Consider the following 21,442-nt stretch of genomic DNA (forward strand, 5'->3'; position numbering starts at 1 on the left):
TGGGGCTTCCCTGGTGGCGCAGTGGTTGAGAGTCTGCCTGCCGATGCAGGGGACGTGGGTTCATGCCCCGGTCCGGGAAGATCCCACATGCCACGGAGTGGCTGGGCCCGTGAGCCATGGCCGCTGAGCCTGCGCATGCGGAGCCTGTGCTCCGCAACGGGAGAGGCCACAACACTAAGAGGCCCGCGTACCGCAAAAAAAAACAAAAACAAAAACGCAATTTGCCTTGGAAAGCTACCAGATTTCTTCAATAAATCTGCAGGAGGGCTGGCCTATTAGTTGGCATCATAATGATCTTGTTACTCATATAAAATAAAATAAGAATGCAAAATATGTACAGGGAGCAGAATTTAATTATGGGCTGAAAACTCTCCCCCTCTACCCCAGCATCCAAGATGAAGTGAACTTTCTAACATGTCTTGGTGTGTGTTACCTGAATTATGTGTCCTCCAACCCCCATCTAGGTGGGTTTTAGCCACGAACCAAGCATGGATGTCCTGAACATCACTGCCTTGAACTGGCTCTCTTCTCTGGCTCAGGAGTTATGTCGGGGAGAGGGACACACCAGAGACCCTGCTCAGAAATGGAAAACAGACATCCTCCAAGTTCTGGAATGCAGAAGTCAAACACCAGGCAGCAAGTTCAGTCAGAGATTTCCAAGAAGAAAGGATGTTTTACTGATGGGGGTGGAGACTAATCCATCATTCAATAAATCTACATTGGGTACCTGATATGTACCAGCAATAGCCCCACTGGGGTTACAACGGTTAACGAAGACATACTCTCCATCAAATGGTGAGCAAACAGACAGTAAGCAAACATTCACACAAGTGACTATCTTAAGATATATAGTTGAAGAGTTCACTTAGTAAAGAAGGTGTTTTAAGAAAGTGTAAGAGGGGAACCTAATTGAGGTGAAAGTCTTAGGAAGTCTCTCTGGAGAAATAACATTTGTAATAAGAAAGGATGAATTAAAGTTAACCAGATGATAAGTAGGGAGAATGTTATACATACCATCATTCAAAGGATGCACTTTTACTTTTTATATAATTCCTGTTACATCCATATAATTTACCCAGGTAATTACTATTTATTTCTGATTCCTTCAAAGTTACACGAAGTACATAGAATAGGAGGGTCTCTGAAATGTCAGTAACTTACAGTTCTTCTGGGTCAGAGATCTTCAACTTATAGCCTGAATCTGACCTCCAGAAGAGTTTTGGTTAGCTCACACAATGTCAAATATGTTTTGGAATTAGTTTCCACCTAATTTTAAATTAGGGACATTTCACATTAAAAGCCATACTTCCAGCTTCTCAAAAACAACAACAACAGATCCGGCAACATTAGAACTGTATTCCCACATGGTAACTAGGGCTTCTGAAAGCCCATATAACACCTTCGTGCAAATTAGAAGGTATCCTTTTCTCAAAACCCTCTACAGAAAATATCTACATCTATGATGTGAATGACATGTCCTCTGAAATAGTGTCTTTGTGCAGTGCACAACCTTCATAACTGTTCTCAGCGACCCTGATAAAACAATCTGCAGGAGCTGAGGAGTGACTATCCCTTTACAAAGGCATGAACTCTCAACTTTCCCCAGTCCTCACTATTCTCCATTGTCTTGGTCCTGGCCCATTTCAAAACTCACTGATATTACCTGCCCCCTGAAGGTGTTTAAGTTTGGACCCCTTACCTCTCATTTTACAGTAATCTGCAAGGGGGAAGAGACTCACCCAAGATGACTTGTGAGTTAGCAGCAAGTCAACACCAGGCCTTGAGTCTCTTGTCACTCCAGTGCAAGACTCTTCCTGCCATGCTGCCTGCCTCCCTCAGCAGATGGTCCAAAGCTGTTGGATTATCTCTAGTTTAGGTGATTTTGAGAGTTGTGGGTGAGTGATGTTCGGGCCATTTTATGGTTGTTAAAAGAGGGACTGAGATGCATACAAGCAAGCTGGAAATTCAGTTGCCTCTGCAGCTGCAGAAGGCTAATTTCTACATTGGTATTTGGTAAAACTAACAGCTAGAAAAATATCACTCAACTCATATTTTTAAATATTACTATATTAAATGAAATTACACATTATATACTGCTTGCAGTCCTAGTGTCATCAAATATGGTTCTTATTTTGGTTGGTACCTTGCAGGAGGAAGCATATATCCACTTCATCCAGATACAGGGCCCTCTTCCCTCCTTGTTCCTGTCCACATGCAATCAAATATTTTATCAAATTAAAGTTGAAATATAAATGACAGTTGGAGGGCTTCCCTGGTGGCACAGTGGTTGAGAGTCTGCCTGCCGAAGCAGGGGACACGGGTTCGTGTCCCGGTCCAAGAAGATCCCACATGCCACGGAGCGGCCAGGCCCGTGAGCCGTGGTCGCTGAGCCTGCACGTCCAGAGCCTGTGCTCCGCAACGGGAGAGGCTCAACAGTGAGAGGACCGTGTACCACAAAAAAAAAAAAAAAAAAAAATGACAGTTGACATCCAGGTTTTTATCATTTAATTTAGAATTTTATATGGGGTGTAAGTAGAAGATACACTTGGAGGGTTTTTCCAAAATCCAGTGCCCTTCCACACCCAGTCCAACTTAGGCATAATCTTCTTGGGTAGGACTTGGGAATCTATATTTTCAGTTTTTACGTGTTCAGTGTACACGCTGAATAAGAACTGCTGAGCATTAAGCATGTGTCATATGTATTTTCCAAGTTGCCAGAGGGTCTTTAAAAAATCAGCTTTTATGGGGCATGGCCAAGATGGCAGAGTAGGAAGATCCCAATTTCACCTATTTTCATGGGCACATCTAAATTACACCTATCTACAGACCAACTATCAATGAGAATGACCTGAAGACTAGCAGAAAAGATCTTGTATAATTAAAGATATTAATTTTAAAAGGAACTACAATGAGATGGGTAGGAGGCACAGAGATGTCATATAGTCAAGATCCATACCCCTGCATAGGCAACCCACAAACAGGATTATAATTACAATTGCAGAGGTTCCCCTCAAGAGTGAGGGGTCAAAGCCCCACACTGGGCTCCCCAGTCCAGGGGTCCTGCACTGGGAAGATGAGCCCCCAGAACATTTGGCTTTGAAGACCAGTGGGTCTAACTTTCATGAGAGACAGAGGGCTGTAGAAAATAGAGACTCCATTCTTAAGGGCACACACAAAATTTCACATGCTTGGAGATCCAGAGCAGAAGCAGGAATTTGAAATGACCTGGGTCAGACTCATTACAGAAGGCGAACATCACCTTGATACTGAAACCAGGCAAAGATATCACAAAAAATAAAATTGCAGGTCAATATCACTAATGAACGTAGATGCAAATTCCTTAACAAAATATTAGCAAATTGAATTCAACAATGCATTAAAAGGAACATATACCATGATCAAGCAGAATTTATGCCAGACATGCAAGGATAGTTCAATATCTGCAAATTGATCACTGTGAAACACCACATCAACAAATTGAAGAATAAAAATCATATGATAATCTCAATAGATATAGAAAAATCTTTTGACAAATTTTGACATCCATTTATGATAAAAACTCTCAAAAAAGTGGATGTAGAGGGAACAAATCTCAACATAATATAGGCCATATATGACAAACCCACAGGTAACATCATACTCGATAGTGAAAAGCTGAAAGCATTTCCTCTAAGGTCAGGAACAAGATAAGGATGCCCACTTTCACCACTTTTATTCAACTTAGTACTGGAAGTCTTAGCCACAGAACTCTGAAAAGAAAAAGAAATAAAAGGAATCCAGATTGGAAGAAAGAAGTAAAACTGTTACTGTTTGCAGATGACATGATACTATATATAGAATATCCTAAAGACACCACTGAAAAAAAATTAGAACTCATCAATGAATTCAGTAAAATTGCAGGATACAAAATTAATATACAGAAATGTGTTGTGTTTCTATACACTAACAATGAGCTACCAGAAAGAGAAATTTAGAAAACTATTCCATTCACAATCACATCAAAAAGAATAAAATACCTAGAAATAAATCTAACTAAGGTGATAAAAGACCTGTACTCAGAAAACTGTAAGACACTGATGAAAAAATTGAACATGACACAAACAAATGGAAAGATATACCATGCTCATGGATTGGAAAAATTGACATTGTTAAAATGACCCTACTACCCAAGGCAATCTACAGATTCAACACAATTCCTATCAATATACCTATGGAAATTTTCACAGAACTAGAACTAGTATTTCCAAAATTTGTATGGAATACAATACAATAGCCAAATACAATAGCCAAAACAATATTGAGAAAGAAGAACAAAACTGGAGGTATCATGTTTTTTGATTTCAAACTCTGGTACAAAGCTACAGTAATTGAAACAGTATGATACTGGCATACACACACACACACACACACACACAAACACACACACACACAAAGACACATAGATCAGTGGAACAGAAGAGAGAGTCCAGAAGTGAATTCACACTTATATGGCCAATTAATGTAGGACAAAGTTAGCAAGAGTATACAATGGGGTAAAGACAGCCTCTTCAATAAATGGTGCTGGGAAAACTGGACAGCAACATGCAAAAGAATCAAATGACTGCTTTCTCACACCATATACAAAAATATATTCAAAATGGATTAAAGACTTGAATGTAGGACCCGAAACCATAAAATTTGTAGAAGAAAACATAGCCAGTACATTATTTGACATCAGTCTTAGCAATATTTTTTTTTGGATCTGTCTCCCCAGGTAAGGGAAACAAAAGCCAAAACAAACAAATGGAGCTACATCAAACTGAAAAGGTTTTACACAGCAAAGGAAGCTGTCAACAAAACAAAAAGGCCATCTATTGAATGGGCGAAGATATTTGCAAATGATATATATGATAAGGGGTTAATGTCCAAAATATACAAAGAACTCAGAACTCAACATCGATAAAACAAACAACCTGATTTTAAAATGGTCAGAGGACCTGAACAGACATTTTTCCAAAGAAGATATACAAAGGCCAACAGGCACATGAAAAGATGTTCAGCATCACTAATCATCAGGGAAATGAAAATCAAAACCACAATGAGATATCACTCACACCTGTTAGAATGACTGTCATCAAAAAGATAACAAATAGCAAGTGTTGGGGAGGATGTGGAGGAAAGGGAACCCTTGGCATTGTTGGTGGGAATGTAAATTTGGTGCAGTTACTATGCAAAACAGTACGGAGAATTCTCAAAAAAATGAAAATAGAACTGCCATATGATCCAGCAGTTTTACTCCTGGGTATTTTTCCAAAGGAGACATAAACACTAATTTGAAAAGGTATATGTATCCCTATGCTCATTGCAGAATTATTTATAATAGGTAAGATATGGAAGCAACCTAAGTGCCCATCAATAGGTGGACATAGAAGATGTGGTGTGTGTGTGTGTGTGTGTGTGTGTGTGTGTATGGCTGAGTGTATATATATATATATATATATATGTATATATATATATATATATATATATATATATATATATATACACTCAGCCATAAAAAAAGAATGAAATCTTGCCATTTTTGACAATATGGATGGACCTAGAGGTTGTTACGTTAAGCAAAATAAGTTAGACAAAGAAAGACAAATATCATGATTTCACTTATATGTGGAATCTAAAACACAAAACAAATGAACAAACATAACGAAACAGAAACATAGTCATAGATGCAGAGAACAAACAGGTGGTTGTCAGAGGAGTGGGGGTTGGGGAGAAGAGAAGAACAGGGGAGGGAGATTAAGAAATACAAACTTCCAGCTGTAAAAAAATGAGTCATGACGTGAAATACCCAGTGTGTGGAATGTAGTCAATAATTATGTGTTAATGTATGGTGAGAGATGGTAACTAGACTTATCATGGTGCTTTTTTTGAAATATATAGAAATAACAGATCACTATGTTGTGTAACAGGAACTAACAGTGTTGTAGGGCAATTACACTTCAAAAACAAACAAACGAGCGAACAGAAACTAGCAAACTTATATAAAAAGAGATTGTATTTGTGGTTACTAGAGGCAGGGGTGAGGGAGGGGAAATTGTATGAATGTTGTCAAAAGGTACAAACTTCCAGTTATCAGATAAATAAGTACTAGAGATATAATGTACAGCATAATAAATATAATTAACACTGCCATATGTTATAAAGAAAGTTGTTAAGAGAGTAAATTCTAAGAGTTTTCATCACAAGGAGAAAAAGGTTTTCTGTTTCTTTAATTTTGTATCTGTATGAGATGATGGCTGTTCACTAAACTTACTGTGGTCATCATTTCATGATACATATAAGTCAAATCATTATGCTGTACACCTTCAACTTACACAGTGCTATATGTCAATTGTATCTCAACAAAACTAGAAGAAAAAATCAGCTTTCATATCTGACTGATGTGGATATATCACAATCTCTTTAGCCAATAGTATGTTCCTGGATATTTATGGGCATAATTTGATGAGTAACTTTGGGAATGAGTACTTTTACTTTTTTACTTTTTTTTTTAAAGTCCAGGTCTTTTATTTTCTTTACACCCATCATGCCATGAATTCATAGGGAATGGACTCCAACAGTTCAGGCTCCCTTCCGTTGGTTCTCATGAAGTGTGCTTCTCTGGATGGAGCAGGCTGGCGCTTCAGTTGAACCCAAGTACCTTTCTCTTTGGCTTCCTTCTTTTTCTGACCATTTTCCTTCACCAGTTTCAGGAAGCTATCTCAGCTCTTAGAGTGTTTAATATTCTCGATAGGCACATTAATTCTCTTGGCAAGAATCTTGCCCTTAACTTGTTTGTTTATAATGATGCCAACAGCATGCTGGGTAACATTGTAGACTCTCCCAGTTTTACCATGGTAACATTTGTGGGGCATTCCTTTCTGAACAGTGCCCATTCCCTTGATATCTACAGTATCACCTTTCTTGTAGATTCGCATGTATGTGGCCAAAGGAACAACTCCATGTTTTCTAAAAGGCCTAGAGAACATGTAGCGGGTGTTCCTCTTCTTTCCCTTTGTGTTGGTCATTTTGGAGAATTACTGGAAGATGGCAGTTCCGGCCAAAAGGTGAGTACTTTTACTTTTTAAAATTACTTCTGGCTTCTGGATTTGCAGAAGATCAACTGGATCAAAGGCCCTTTGATTTTATTTTATAATTTTTTGTAAATTTATTTATTTTATTTATTTTGGGCTGCGTTGAGTCTTCGTTGCTGTGCCTGGGCTTTCTCTAGTTGCGGAGAGCGGGGGCTGCTCTTCATTGCGGTGGGTGGGCTTTTCACTACGGTGGCTTCTCTTGTTGCAGAGGATGGACTCTAGGCACGTGGGCTTCAGTAGTTGTGGATCACAGGCTCCAGAGCGCAGGCTGAGTAGTTGTGGCACACGGGTTTAGTTGCTCCGTGGCATGTGGGATCTTCCCGGACCAGGTCTCGAACCTGTGTCCCCTGCATTGGCAGGCGGATTCTTAACCACTGCGCCACCAGGGACACCCCAAGGGCCCTTTTAAAATTACTCTCCTTACATTCTACAAATTCAGTTCCATAGGGTCCCATCACTTCACACTCATCAACAATACAGGTACATGTATTTCACAATCACTTCTGCTTTTTCATCATTGTAAAAACAAAATATTTAACACTTTCTTGTTGTAAATTTTAAAAATTATTTATTTACAGAAAAATCCTTTATTTTTTTCAAACAATCTTGAACTTGAATTACTAAATCAAACCCAAACAAAACTTTAGAGACAAATCAGCCTTCGCCTGTGAATTTCCTGTCATCCAGCAGAGGTCAGCAATGTAAAAGGGGGAAAAAAATTCCCTTCCCTCAGGGATCCTGGGATGCAGGTGATATGATACCCTAGAACTTAGAAGGAAAAGAAAACCATACAAAATAGTTAAGTTACAAACCTATACCATTAATCATTGTCCCTTTTCCCTGTAAGATTTGGAAAGCGGAAAAGTACAGTTCATTACCTCAAAAGACTGAAATGACTTGCAGGCGGAACAGAGTTTGGGGCCAGCAGTTTTTTTCTTTCCTGTTTTTTCTACTTTCCCATCAAGTCCCTAGGAGCCTGCCTCAGATGGGCAGAAAGTAGTTCCTTCCCCTGTGTGTACCTGTTCTTTCTACTCTTGCCTCAGTGGCCCTTTGGGCTCTGGACCTTTCTGTGTGACCCCCAAAGCCCGATTCTTCTCCCTTTCAGCCTCTGGTCTTGGCTGAAAGTCAGGGGTTTTCCCTCCTGGCAGAGGTGGAACAAGGTGCAAGGTGGGCTCAGGACCTGTACCTGGGAAGCTGCCGTGCCTGGCACTGCCCCAGGTAACAAATCTACAAGATGAACCCCCTTCCCACAGCTGAGACTGACCCAGCCTGCCATAGCCCTTCTGCTCTGCTAAAAGTTTGTAAGTGTGCACCTCATTTTATTCCCTGGGAAGGGAGGAGTGGGGAGAGAAAAACCTGTCACTTGATTATGTCCAAATACAAAGGAATTCCTGGGCAAAGAAGTTGCTATGCTCCATGGATGGGTTGGTTCTCAAATTGGGACCTAAAGAATGGATGGGGGGATAAAGGCCAGCAAAGGTGTGTGGAAGCTTGACCATAAATTTGCAGGGCGGACATATATACACTACCAAATGTAAAATAGATAGCTAGTGGGAAGCAGCCGCATAGCACAGGGAGATCAGCTCGGTGCTTTGTGACCACCTAGAGGGGTGGGATAGGGAGGGTGGGAGGGAGGGAGACATAAGAGGGAAGAGATATGGGAACATATGTATATGTATAACTGATTCACTTTGTTATAAAGCAGAAACTAACACACCATTGTAAAGCAATTATACTCCAATAAAGATGTAAAAAAAAAAAAAATGTGCAGGGCGGGGAGAGGGCCAGCCCAGTCGGCAGCATGGCTGGTATTGTCACAGTTGCTAGAGCACAACTTTGAGGCTTAGGGAACAGCTTTTATACCTTGACCTGTAGGAAACAGATTTCTTTGTTTAGAGTGGGATGATTGATAAGAGGTGAATTTATCTACCCATCCATCCATTCATCCACTATCTATCATCTATATCTATCTATCTATCTATCTATCTATCTATCTATCTATCTATCTGGGCTCCTTTATAGGCATACCTCATTTTATTTCACTTGACTTTATTATGCTTTACAGATATTGCATTTTTTACAAATTAAAAGTCTGTGGCAACCCTGTGTGGAGCAAATCTATCGGTGCTATTTTGTCCAAAAGAACTTGCTCACTTTGTGTCTCTATGTCACATTTTGGTAATTCTCACAATATTTCAAACATTCTTCATTATTATATGTGATGAGTGATCTTTGATCTATTGTAATTGTTTTGCGGCACCAGGAATCATGCTCATATAAGATGGCAAACTTAATAAATGTTTTGTGTGTTCTGACTACTCCATCGATGGACCATTCCCCTCTGACTCTCCCTCTCCTCAGGCCTCCCTATTCCCCAAGACAAAACTATATTGAAATTTGGCCAGTTAAAAACCCTACAATGGCCTCTCAATATTCGAGAGAAAGAAAGAGTTGCACGTCCCTTATTTCAAATCAAAAGCTAGAAATGAGTAAGCTTACTAAGGAAGGCATGTTGAAAGCTGAGATAGACTGAAAGCTAGGCCTCTTGTGCCAAACTGTTAGCCTCATTGTGAGTGCAAAAGGAAAGTTCTTAAAGGAAATTAAAAGTGCTTCTCCAGCGAACACACTAATGATAAGAAAGCAAAACAGCCTTATTGCTGATATGGAGAAAGTTTTAGTGGTCAAATAGAAGATCAAACCAGTCACAACATTCTCTTAAGCCAAAATCTAGTCTAGGGCTTCCCTGGTGGTGCAGTGGTTGAGAGTCCGCCTGCCGATGCAGGGGACACAGGTTCATGCCCCGGTCCGGGAAGATCCCACATGCCACGGAGTAGCTAGGCCCGTGAGCCATGGTCGCTGAGCCTGCATGTCTGGAGCCTGTACTCTGCAATGGGAGAGGCCACAACAGTGAGAGGCCCACGTACTGCAAAAAAAAAAAATCTAATCTAGAGCAAGGCCCTGACTTCCTTTAATTCTGTGACAGCTGAGAGAGGTGAGGAAGCTGCAGAAGAAAAGTTTGAAGCTAGCTGAGCTTGGTTCATGAGGTTTAAGGAAAGAAGGTGTCACCATAACATAGAAGTACAAGGTGATACAGCAAGTGCCAAAGTAGAAACTGCATCAAATCATCCAGATTATCTAGCTAAAATCATTAGTGAAGGTGGCTACACTAAACAACAGATTTTCAATGTAGATTAAACAGCCTTATATTGGAAGAAGATTCCATTCTAGAATTTTCATAGCTAGAGAGGAGAAGTCAATGTCTGGCTTCAAAGCTTCAAAGGACAGGCTGACTCTCTTATTAGGGGCTAAAGCAGCTGGTGACTTTCAGCTGAAGTCAATGCTCATTTACCATTCTGAAAATCCTAGGGCCCTTAAGGATTATTCTAAATCTACTCTGTGCTCTATAAATGGAACAACAAAGCCTGGATGACAACACATTTGTTTGCAACATGGTTTGCTGAATATTTTAAGCCCATTGTTCAGACCTATTGCTCAGGAAAAAAAGATTCCTTTCAAAACATTACTGCTCATTGACAGTGCACCTGGTCACCCAAGAGCTCTGATGGAGATGTACAAGATTGTTATTGTTTTCATGCTGCTAACACAACATCCGTTCTGCAGCCCATGGATCAAGGACTAATTTCAACTTTCAGGTCTTGTTATTTAAGAAATACATTTCATAAGGCTATAGCTGCCACAGATAGTGATTCCTCTGATGGATCTGGGCAAAGCACATTGAAAACCTTCTGGAAAGGATTCATCATTCTAGATGCCATTAAGAACATTCATGATTCATGGGAAGAGGTCAAAATATCAACACTAACAAGAGTTTAGAAGTTGATTCCAGCCCTCATGGATGACTTTGAAGGGCTCAAGACTTCACTGGAGGAAGTAACTGCAGATGTGATGGAAACAGCAAGAAGCTAGAATTAGAAGTGAAGACTCAAGATGTGACTGAATTGCTGCCATCTCGTGATAGAACTTTAACGGATGAGGAGTTGCTTCTTATGGATGAGCAAAAGAGTGACTTCTTGAGATGGACTCTACTCCTGGTAAAGATGTTGTGAAGATTGTTAAAATGACAACAAGGATTTATGATACTATTGTACATAAATTTAATTGGTAAAGCAGCAGCAGGGTTTGGGAGAATAGACTCCAATTTTGAAAGAACTCAAACTGTGGGTAAAATGCCATCAAACAGAATTGCATGCTACAGAGAAATCATTCATACTACAGAAAAATCATTCAATCAGTCAGTGCACAGACTGCGTTGTTGTCTTATCTTTAAAAATTGCTGTAGTCAATCCAGCGTTCAGCAGCCACCACCCTGATCAGTACAGCAGCCATCAACATCGAGGCAAGACGCTCCACCAGCAAAAAGGTTATGACTTGCTGAAGGCTCAGATGATTGTTAGTGTATTTTTAGCAATAACGCATTTTTAAATTAAGGTATGTACATTGGTTTTCTAGACATAATGCTATTGAAGACTTAATAGACTGTTGTAAGATGTAAATATAACTTTTTTTAAACATCTTTGAGTATAATTGCTTTACAATGGTGTGTTAGTTTCTGCTTTATAACAAAGTGAATCAGTTATACATACACATATGTCCCCGTATCTCTTCCCTCTTGCATCTCCCTCCCTCCCACTCTCCCTATCCCACCCCTCCAGGCGGTCACAAAGCACCGAGCTGATCTCCATGTGGTGGGAAACCAAAAAATATGGAGATTGCCCATCTCCTCACTTTCAGTCTGTGTGCATCTTTAGATGTGAAGTGAGTCTCTTTTTCTCTTCACCCCTATAATGTGAATGTTATTCTGCATGCTGTTGTCCTATAGGTCCCTTAAGTTATCTTCACTTTTTTTTATTTTTTAATTTTTTTATGGTACACGAGCCTCTCACTGTTGTGGCCTCTCCCGTTGCGGAGCACAGGCTCCAGACGCACAGGCCCAGTGGCCATGGCTCACGGGCCCAGCTGCTCTGCAGCATGTGGGATCTTCCCAGACTGGGGCACAAACCTGTGTCCCCCGCATCGGCAGGCAGACTCTCAACTCAAGCCACCAGGGAAGCCCCTATCTTCACTTTTTAAAGTTCTTTTTTTCTCTTTGCTGCTCTGTTTTGTTGAGTTCCACTGCCCTGTCTTCCAGATCACTGATTCTTTTCAGTGCTTCTTCTATTCTGCTGTTGAACCCCTCCAGTGTATTTTTCAGTTCAGTTATTGTATTCTGCAGCTCTGTGATTTGTGTGGTACTTTCTCATATTTACTCTTTGTTGAAGTTCTGCTGTGTTCATCCATCCTCTCCCAAGTTTCATGAGCATCTTCATGACCATTACTTTTACATTTTTACAGGTAAATTACCCATCTCTCTTTCATTAAGGTATTTTCTGGGGTTTTATCTTGTTCTTTCATTTGGAAAATATTCTTCTGTCTCCTCACTTTGCTTGGCTCTCTGTGTTTGTTTCTATGTATTAGGCAAAACGGTCTTGAAGGAGCAGACTTGAGTAGGAGATCAAGACTTATCATTAACCTTGACCTAGCTCTTGGTCTTCTCTTAATCATTTGTGATTGTCTAAGCAGTCTGATTTTTTCTAGCTAGGTCCCAGTTTTTGAGGGTGTCAAGAACTTTCTGATTTTTTTCGGATCCCTGGGACCCAGAAATATAATACCCCTTGCCACCAGAGTGAACCACTCAGTGAGTATCCCCATTATGGGCTGCATGTGTGTGCTGGCTTTGGTGGGGCCACAGGAGTAATGCAGGGGCAGTGTATTTGCCCGGTCAGGTTTGGTGAGACCATGGGAACAGCACAGGTGCAGGGCACTCACCCAACTGGCTTTGGTGGGGCTGTAGAAGTGGTAGGGCTGAGGTACTTCCTTGGCCAACTTTGATTGGGGCCAAGGGAGAGTCTCAGATGCCAGACATGCCCCCTGGTGCTAACAGGTCAGAGGGAGAGTGCAAAAAATGTGTCTGCCAAGCCGATGCTAGCAAGGTAGAAGGAGAAGCAGAAGGGGTGCCCACCAGTGCCGGTGTCCCCAGAGAGTGTCCTAATAGGTTCCTGCCCCTCCAGCAGATGCTTTAGGATTAACAAATAAATCTTCTTCACATATGGTCTAGGCATTTTTCAAACTGCTGCTTTTGTGCTTGGTCCCAGGGCAAATGAGTCTGTGTACAAGCTCTTAAAGAAAGAAATCTCCATTCCCTATAGGCCTGTGGTTCTCCTGAACATAAGCCCTGTTGGTTTTCAAAACCAGGCATCCTGGGAGCTGTCTCTCCAGTGCAGGTCCCAAGAGTTAGCATGCCTGATGTGGGGCACAAACCCCTCACTCCTCAGGGATAAGCAGTGCATTTGTGAGATCCCTCCTGCTTGTGGGTCACCATACTGGGGATGGGGTTTGGGGAAGACTGCAACTCTGCCTCTCCTACCCATCTCGATGTGATCCTTTGTTGTGGAGGAGCTGATCTACACTGTGAGTATATATTTACCTTTAGCAGTGAGATTTTTTCTTTTGTAATTTTCATATCTCTAGCTGTGGTCTTTTCATTTCTTCTTAGAGAAGTCCCTTTATTTATTTATTGTAAAGCCAGTTTTCTGGTGCTGAACTCTTTTAGCTTTTGCTTATCTATAAAACTCTTTGTCTTGCCTTCAAACCTGAATGATAGCCTTGCCAGGTAGAGTATTCTTGACTGTAGGTTCTTCCTTTCATGACGTTAAATATATCATGCCACTCCCTTCTGGCATGCAGAGTTTCTGCTGAAAAGTCAACTGATAGACTTATGGGAATTTCCTTGTACATAACTAGTTGCTTTATCCTTGGTGCTTTTAATAGTCTCTATCATTAACTTTTGCAATTTTAATTACAGTGTGTCTTGGTGTGGACCACTTTGATTTGATCTTGTTTGGGACACTCTGTACTTCCTAGACCCGGATGTCTGTTTCCTTTCCCATGTTAGGAAAGTTTTCAGCTATCATTTCTTCAAATAAGTTTTCTGCCCCTTTCTCTCTCTCTTCTCCTTCTGGGACCCCTGTATTGCAAATGTTAGTATACTTGATGCTGTCCCAGAGGTCTTTTAAACTATTGTACTTTTTTTTAATTCTTTTTTTTTCCTGTTGTGCTTCAGTGAGCCCCACTACTCTGTCCTGCGGTTCACTGATGTGTTCCTCTGTATCACCTATTTTACTGCTGATTCCTTCTAGCGTATTTTTAGCTTCAGTTTTTATATTCTTCAGTTCTACTTTTCTTTATATTTTCTAACTCTTTGTTATACTTCTCACTGTGTTCATCCATGCCTCTCCTGAGTTTGTTGAGCATCTTTATATTCATTACCTTGAACTCTTTATTGAGTAGATTGCTTATCTCCACTTGGCTTAGTTCTTCTTCCAGGGTTTTATCTTGTTCCTTCATTGTGACATATTTTTCCTTTGCCTAACTCAGTTTTTATTTTTGTGTATTAGATAGGTCAGTTACATTTCCCAATCTTGGAGAAGTGGCCTCATGTAGGGGTTGTCCTATGGGGCCCAGCAGCACACTCCCCTCTGATCACCAAAATTATAGGCTCTAGTGGTGCCACCTGTGGTGGGTGCATGGGTCCTTCTATTTTGGCAGGGCCAACTACTGTGAGTCCACGGGTAGGTGGGGCTGGTCCCTGGCCCCGGTGGCTGCCAGTGGGTCCTGGGGGCAGAGCTGTCCCAGGGCTGGTCCCAGCCCATTAGTGGCCCCAGCCCATTGGTGGCAGGGCCATGTGCCAGTGTGGCTGGCTGCTGAGGCTGGGTGGTTTCATGGCTGGTGCTGTCCTGTTGGTGGGTGAGGCTGGGTCCTCGGCCTGCTGATGGTCAGGGCTATGTCCCAGAGTGGCTGGCTGCTCAACCTAGGGGGTCCTGGGACTTGTGCCAGCTAGCTAGGGGCCAGTTAAGATTCAGTGCTACTAGACTAGAGGAAGTGCTCCAAAATGGCACTTGCCAGCACCCGTGTCCTTGTGGTAGAACAAGCTCCCATAAATGGCTTACGCTGTCATCTTTTTCTGTAGGGGGAATCCCTGTTGCCTCCTGCCTCTTCAGGAGGCTCTCCAAGATTAGCTAATGGGTCAGATCCAGGCTCCTTTCAAGTTACTGCCTCTGTGCTGGGTCTAGGAGTATGTGATAGTTTATGTGCACCCTTTCCCACAGCCCTCCAGCTCTCCTGTATGCTGGCCTTCAAAGCCAGAGATTCTGGGGGCTGGTCTTCCTCGTGCAGATTCCCCGGGTTGGGGGGCCTGATACGGGGCTCAGACTCCTCACTCCGTGGGGAGAACCTCTTCAACTATGATTATCCTCCCATTTGTGGGTCACCTACACAGGGGGTGTGGGTCTTCTCTGTCTGTCCTCTCATATTGTGTTTCCTTCTCTGTATCTTAGCTGTGGAAGACCTTTTCTGCTAGTCTGCAGGTCATTCTCACTGATAGTCGCTCTATTTGGTGTGCCTGTTGGAGGAGGTGAGCTCAGGGTCTTCCTACTCCGCCATCTTGGCCGCTCCCTTACAAAATGGTTTTCCTGAAAATAAGTTACTCAGTGGGAAAAGCTGACCACTGATGGTCAGCTAGTAACATAAGGGTGGGACAACCTTGTCCACCGTCATGACCACTAGGTAGGTGACCAGGCGTTGTCTTCATCACTGTTACTACAGCCACTTCCTTGAACTTCAGGAAAATTTTCCTTTTGACACTCAAATCTCTGGACAGAAATCACATTGTGTTGATGGTGCCACAGGCCTTCTGGTGTTCTGTTGTGATCAGGTGATTGGATTCCCCAGATTCAATCCAATTCTGGGACTGGCAGAAGCAGAGCACAAGTGGGGAACTTTAGCCGGGGTGGATCTTGGAGGGGAGAGCTGCACTCTTTTTTTTTTTTTTTTTTGCAGTACGCGGGCCTCTCACCACTGTGGCCTCTCCCGTTGCGGAGCACAGGCTCCGGACGCGCAGGCCCAGCGGCCATGGCTCACAGGCCCAGCCGCTCCGCGGCATGTGGGATCCTCCCGGACCGGGGCATGAACCCGTATCCCCTGCATCGGCAGGCGGACTCCCAACCACTGTGCCACCAGGGAAGCCCGAGAGCTGCACTCTTGATGTGCATAAGTTGGGGGTATCTGCATCCCCCACTTTCACAGCTACCTGGCACCTCTAATCCAGAGTGTTGTCTACTGTCTCCATTCTGCATCCATCTTTCGGGGCCTCCGTCCTCTCCATGCATCAACTTTCACTCTCTCTGCCCTAAAAGCAGTGGTCATTGTTCTGTCATCTTTCAGCTTCCAGAGTGCTGTTGCCATCGTCTCCTCTTCCACTTTGGACACGTGGGCTTGTGCCTTTACAGACTTTATTTAACTGTCCTTTTAGAAAAACTGGGGGAGGGAGTGAAAATTCAGGTTTTTATCCTCCTTCTTTAACAGCAAGTGCCAAACTGCTTTTTTTTTTTTTTTTTTTTTTTGCGGTGCGCGGGCCTCTCACCGCCGTGGCCTCTCCCGTTGCGGAGCAACAGGCTCCGGACTCGCAGGCTCAGCGGCCATGGCTCACGGGCACAGCCGCTCCGCGGCATGTGGGATCCCTCCCGGACCAGGGCACGAACCCGCGTCCCCTGCATCAGCAGGCGGACTCTCAACCACTGTGCCGCCAGGGAAGCCCCCAAACTGCTTTTTTTAATGAACACTTAAAAACAATATTATGTATGTTTCTACACTTTTGACTGCTACCTAGCATCCCATAGTAGAAATACTTAATAAATTATTTAACCATTTACTATCATTGGTCATAGGTTATTTCATACTTTTTACTGCTATCAGTATCATTGAGGTGAACAATCAGTCTGATACAGACCTCTTAGGGCTCATTCAGAATTATTCCTCAATAGAAAATAGCTAGGGCAATGAAGATACCCTTCTTAAGTATTTGGATAGATTTTGCCAAAGTGCCCCCAAGAAAGGCTGTACTAATTTATTTCCCACATCAGTGGTGAAAGTTCCTGTTTTTCTACACTCTTGTCAATACTGGCATAACCATTAAAATGATTCCTTGCCAACTTGACAGGTACAGTTTGAGTATCTGGTTTTAATTTGCACGTCTTGATGTTCATGCTTATTGTATATTGAAATGACATTTTATATGTGTGTAGCTTGAAGGGTACTTGAAACCTGGGTGATGGGTTGGGGGAACCGTGGACTGACTCAGCCTCCCACATACACACTTGTGCCCACCCCTCAATGTGCTCCCAACCTGCTACCATAGAAGGACAAGTAGGCACAGAACAGACAATGGTTCAGGGGATCTCAGGCGGTTACAACTTCCCCACGGCTCCTGTGACCTTTCAGAGTGAGAACTGAGAGCTCACATCAATAGATCCTGGGATTTGGCAAAACTTTTTGCCATCTAGCATTTTGGAAATGCTTATGTCATTATTCTTGCTGAGGCCTGTGGGAGCCCCAAAGGCCAAACTTTCACCTGCAGAGAACTTATCTGTCTTTGGAAAGGAGAGCTCACCCTTCACCCTCCCAGTGAGTGTTTGGGAGGTTCCTTTTCAGAGTAACCCTCTTGGCCTCTCCAGTGGCTTACCTGCTTCTGCCAGATTCTACTTTTGGAAACACCCTTGTTATCTTGTCATTACCATTGCAATGGTTCCCATTGTCTGTCCAGGGTGAAACCCAGTTCTCCTTAGCTTGGCATGTGCCCTCTGTCCTTTATTCACCTTTCAGCCCCTGCTGACCTCCCCAGGAAGCCTTCAAATCCACCTTGCACTGCTGCTAATGTCCTTTCTTCTCTGTCCTCCAAATTCTGTTCACCTCTTAATGCCCAGTATGATCAGAAGTCATGGAAAGTTTTGAGCATTTATATATATGTATATATTTTGACAATTCCAGGATAAAAAAAAAACACAAAAAACACTTCTGTAGTTGGAGGTCACTGTATTTGCCCAGATGTCTATAAAAAATCTATAATAATAATTTGAACTTTTTCCAGAATATAATTCAATCTTAACTTTTCTAGGTCTAAACTTTTACATGTCTTTCTGATTCACCCTTTTTCCTTTTTGATTCTTAAAAGGCTGAAGGAAAGCTTTATAGAGTAGTCCTAGCAAGTAGGGACTGGATTTACAATCAGGCTACTGTAATTTAAATCAAAGAAACAAAAACTCAGTGTTTACCAAAGTGTAGTACTTATTCCCAGAGTTACGCAAGGTCATTTTAGATGGTGTACAAACAAACTTTAAAGGGTTTATATTATGGTTACATGTTTATTTTTCTGTGAATTAGGAAAAATATCTCTAATATCAAATCTATGATTTAATGGCTATTAATTGTGGCAGGAATTTCTAGCTGTCCATTAAAATCCATCCTGCTTTGTTTGGTGCACAACCAGACCACGTTTCCCAGCCTTCCTTGCAATTAGACTGACCATGTGCCTAAGTTCTTTCCAGTAGAGCCTGAGTGGAAGTGAGGACTGTCACATCCAGGCCTGGCCCAATTTTCCCTAATATTCACTCCTTCCTGCTCCTCCCCACTCCAGCTGGACTAGATTTAACACCAACTACAACATTAGAAGCCATGAATTAAAGATGGCAAAGCCACCATTGTCTAGATCAGGGGTCAGCAAGCTATGGCCCATGGGCCAAATCTGGTCCACCACCTGTTTTTTTTTGTTTTTTGTTTTTTTAACATCTTTATTGGAGCATAACCGCTTTACAGTGGTGTGTTAGTTTCTGCTATATAACAAAGTGAATCAGTTATACATATACGTATATCCCCATATCCTCTCCCTCTTGTGTCTCCCTTCCACCCTCCCTATCCCACCCATCTAGGTGGTCACAAAGCACTGAGCTGATCTCCCTGTGCTATGCAGCTGCTTCCCACTAGCTATCTATTTTACATTTGGTAATATATACAAGTCCATGCCACTCTCTCACTTCATCCCAGCTTACCCTTCCCCCTCCCCGTGTCCTCAAGTCCATTCGCAATGTCTGTGACTTTATTTCTGTCCTGCCCACCACCTGTTTTTAAAGTAAAGTTTTACTGAAACACAGTCATGCCCATTTGCCTATGTATTGTCCATGCTGCTTTTGCTACAACAGTAGAGATGAGTAGTTCCATGGAGACCATATAACCTGCGGAGCCTAAAATATTTACTATCTGGTCCTTTATAGCAAATGTCTGCTGACCCCCTGGTTTGATCCCTGAATGGAGGACAGCCACCTTGTTGACCTGAACCACACCCAAGTTCTTTATATAACAAGAAATAAGCCACTAAATTCTGAGCCTATTTGTAACCATAATTTACCCCCCTCTCTCAATACATTCTCACTCAACAGGAGCTAAACTAGGCAGTCCCACGTGATTGCCCGATGGAGACAGCATGACCACCAGTTGTTTGTACCATGTAGGGTGACCACTTGTGCCCATGGTGAGTGACTCTCTCCCCACTGGGAACCACCCCCAGGCCAAAATTTCCACAGGTACTCTGCCTCAGTCAGTCCTAGGACTGGACTGACCCCAGGGTGTCTAGCAACATAATTACAACAGAGCATCAAAGGCCTTGAGAGGTGTGAACATAATGTGATTTCTGCCCAGTGATCTAAGTATCAAAAGGAGGAAGGTCCCTGAAGCTCAAGGAAATGGCTACAGTAATGATGACCCTTGATGAAGCCAATGCCTGGTCACCTAACAGGTGGTCATATGGTGGACAAGTTTATCCCTGCCCTTATATTACTAACTGACCATCAATGGTCCACTTTTCCCATTGAGTATTTATTTTCAGGTGTACACTTTTGTAAATCAGTTAGAGGTGTCATTACCTTTATACTTATTCACTTTTTATTTTTACCATTATTTTAATTTTAAAAATACAATGACACATTTCCATGCTTACTATTAGTACCTAGTAAGTTATACAGGTCTTCCCTTTATGGAAATGGTGTAAAAATTTTTTTGAATAAGTTTGTTAAAGTAAAAAAAATTAATCTAAAGAAAACTGGTAATAGTAGTACAGATGGTATACTGATATGGTGAAAAAACATGATGTTATTATGAGAATAACTGAGGTTCCAGAAACACTGCATATGTCTAGGCTGCATTGGAAAATGCCATATAATTCTAGATTCACAGAATGTTGATCCAGGGTAGGTGGTGCATGAGAGATCACCTCACCCATAGCCACCCCTGCCTCTCACCACTCCCTTTCCAGAACAGACACCCAAATGTCACCCAGTGGGGTTCCCAGATTTCTGGTCTCCCAGTGCAGTGTTCTCCATCATAGACAAAGCCCAGTAATGGGCCTAGTAGGACACAAGCTCATACTTGTCCAGTGCTTGTTTTGGTGCATATGCTCCAAAACATGGTGTATATGCTCTCCATATATCTTTTGAGTAAATTGATGGAGATGGAAAGGTTTGGAGGTAGCTAATTTGGAGGCCCCACAGGTGTCTTCTCTCCTAAGACCTGCCCAACTACTTAGGAATTAGGATTTTACTTTCCAGATCATTTAGTTTCATGTGGGAAACCTTAGGGAGTTCCCCAAAAGAAAAGTGGTAATCCCAATCAACTGCCACTGAAACTTAAGAGCTGTATTACTTATAGCTAATGTGATGCCAAAAGATTGTACACATTAAGTGGAACTGAGGTTTGGCTTCAGGTTTGGTAGGCTTCAGCCTCACCCACTTCTGCAGAGTCCTTATGAGCCAGGAAGGGGCATCCAGACTGCAGCCATTCACAGCAAGGTTTGGAAGGGGCTGCCTCTGGTTTTGAAATTATGGGTGTCACAATTGGGTATGTGATTGAACAGTGAGATTAGGAGAATAATTCATCCCTTCTCTTTATATTTTGCTAAGACAGCATCCTACAATCTTATAGGCTAAGAACTAGGGCTGTGTTCCTAGGTTAGAAAGGCCAGATGGCCAGGGCAAAAGGCTGGATGGTTATTCCTTGACAGGTGTGTGAATTTGTGTGTTTGAGTGTATATGTGGTGTGGTAAGTGATTAGATAGAAACAGCCTTGTTTTCTGCTTAGGAGGACCACCTGGATTGTCCCATGTGGATAGAATTAGGGGTGCTCTTTATTAGGGTGCTCCTATGACCCATGATTCTTTCCCAGGTAAAAGTAAGGGAAGAATCCCAGACGAAGTCAAATTTCATAGAAGCAGTCTTCTCTAAGGGCTAACTCTAATGCTGTCACAAAGTCCCCGTCCCTAACACAGGGCTCCCCCTTACTGGCCTGCCATAGTGGCTAGAATGAGTGAAAATGAGCATCCTTTATAGAATTTTGGTCTCCAGAAGCTTCATTTCAGCTATATCCTATGCCCTTAGCCAAGAACTCATGAG

At 42.3% G+C, this 21,442-nt stretch overlaps 2 pseudogenes; one reads left to right on the plus strand and one right to left on the minus strand.

Annotated features, from left to right (window-relative positions):
* Positions 1 to 6,563: 6,563 nt before the first annotated feature.
* LOC116744146 lies at positions 6,564 to 7,060 on the minus strand (annotated as a pseudogene).
* Positions 7,061 to 9,531: 2,471 nt separating this feature from the next.
* Positions 9,532 to 11,527, plus strand: LOC116744734 (annotated as a pseudogene).
* The last annotated feature ends 9,915 nt before the right edge of the window (positions 11,528 to 21,442 follow it).

This window comes from Phocoena sinus, chromosome 19, assembly GCF_008692025.1.
Source record: "Phocoena sinus isolate mPhoSin1 chromosome 19, mPhoSin1.pri, whole genome shotgun sequence".
In the NCBI taxonomy this organism is placed as follows: Eukaryota; Metazoa; Chordata; class Mammalia; order Artiodactyla; family Phocoenidae; genus Phocoena; species Phocoena sinus.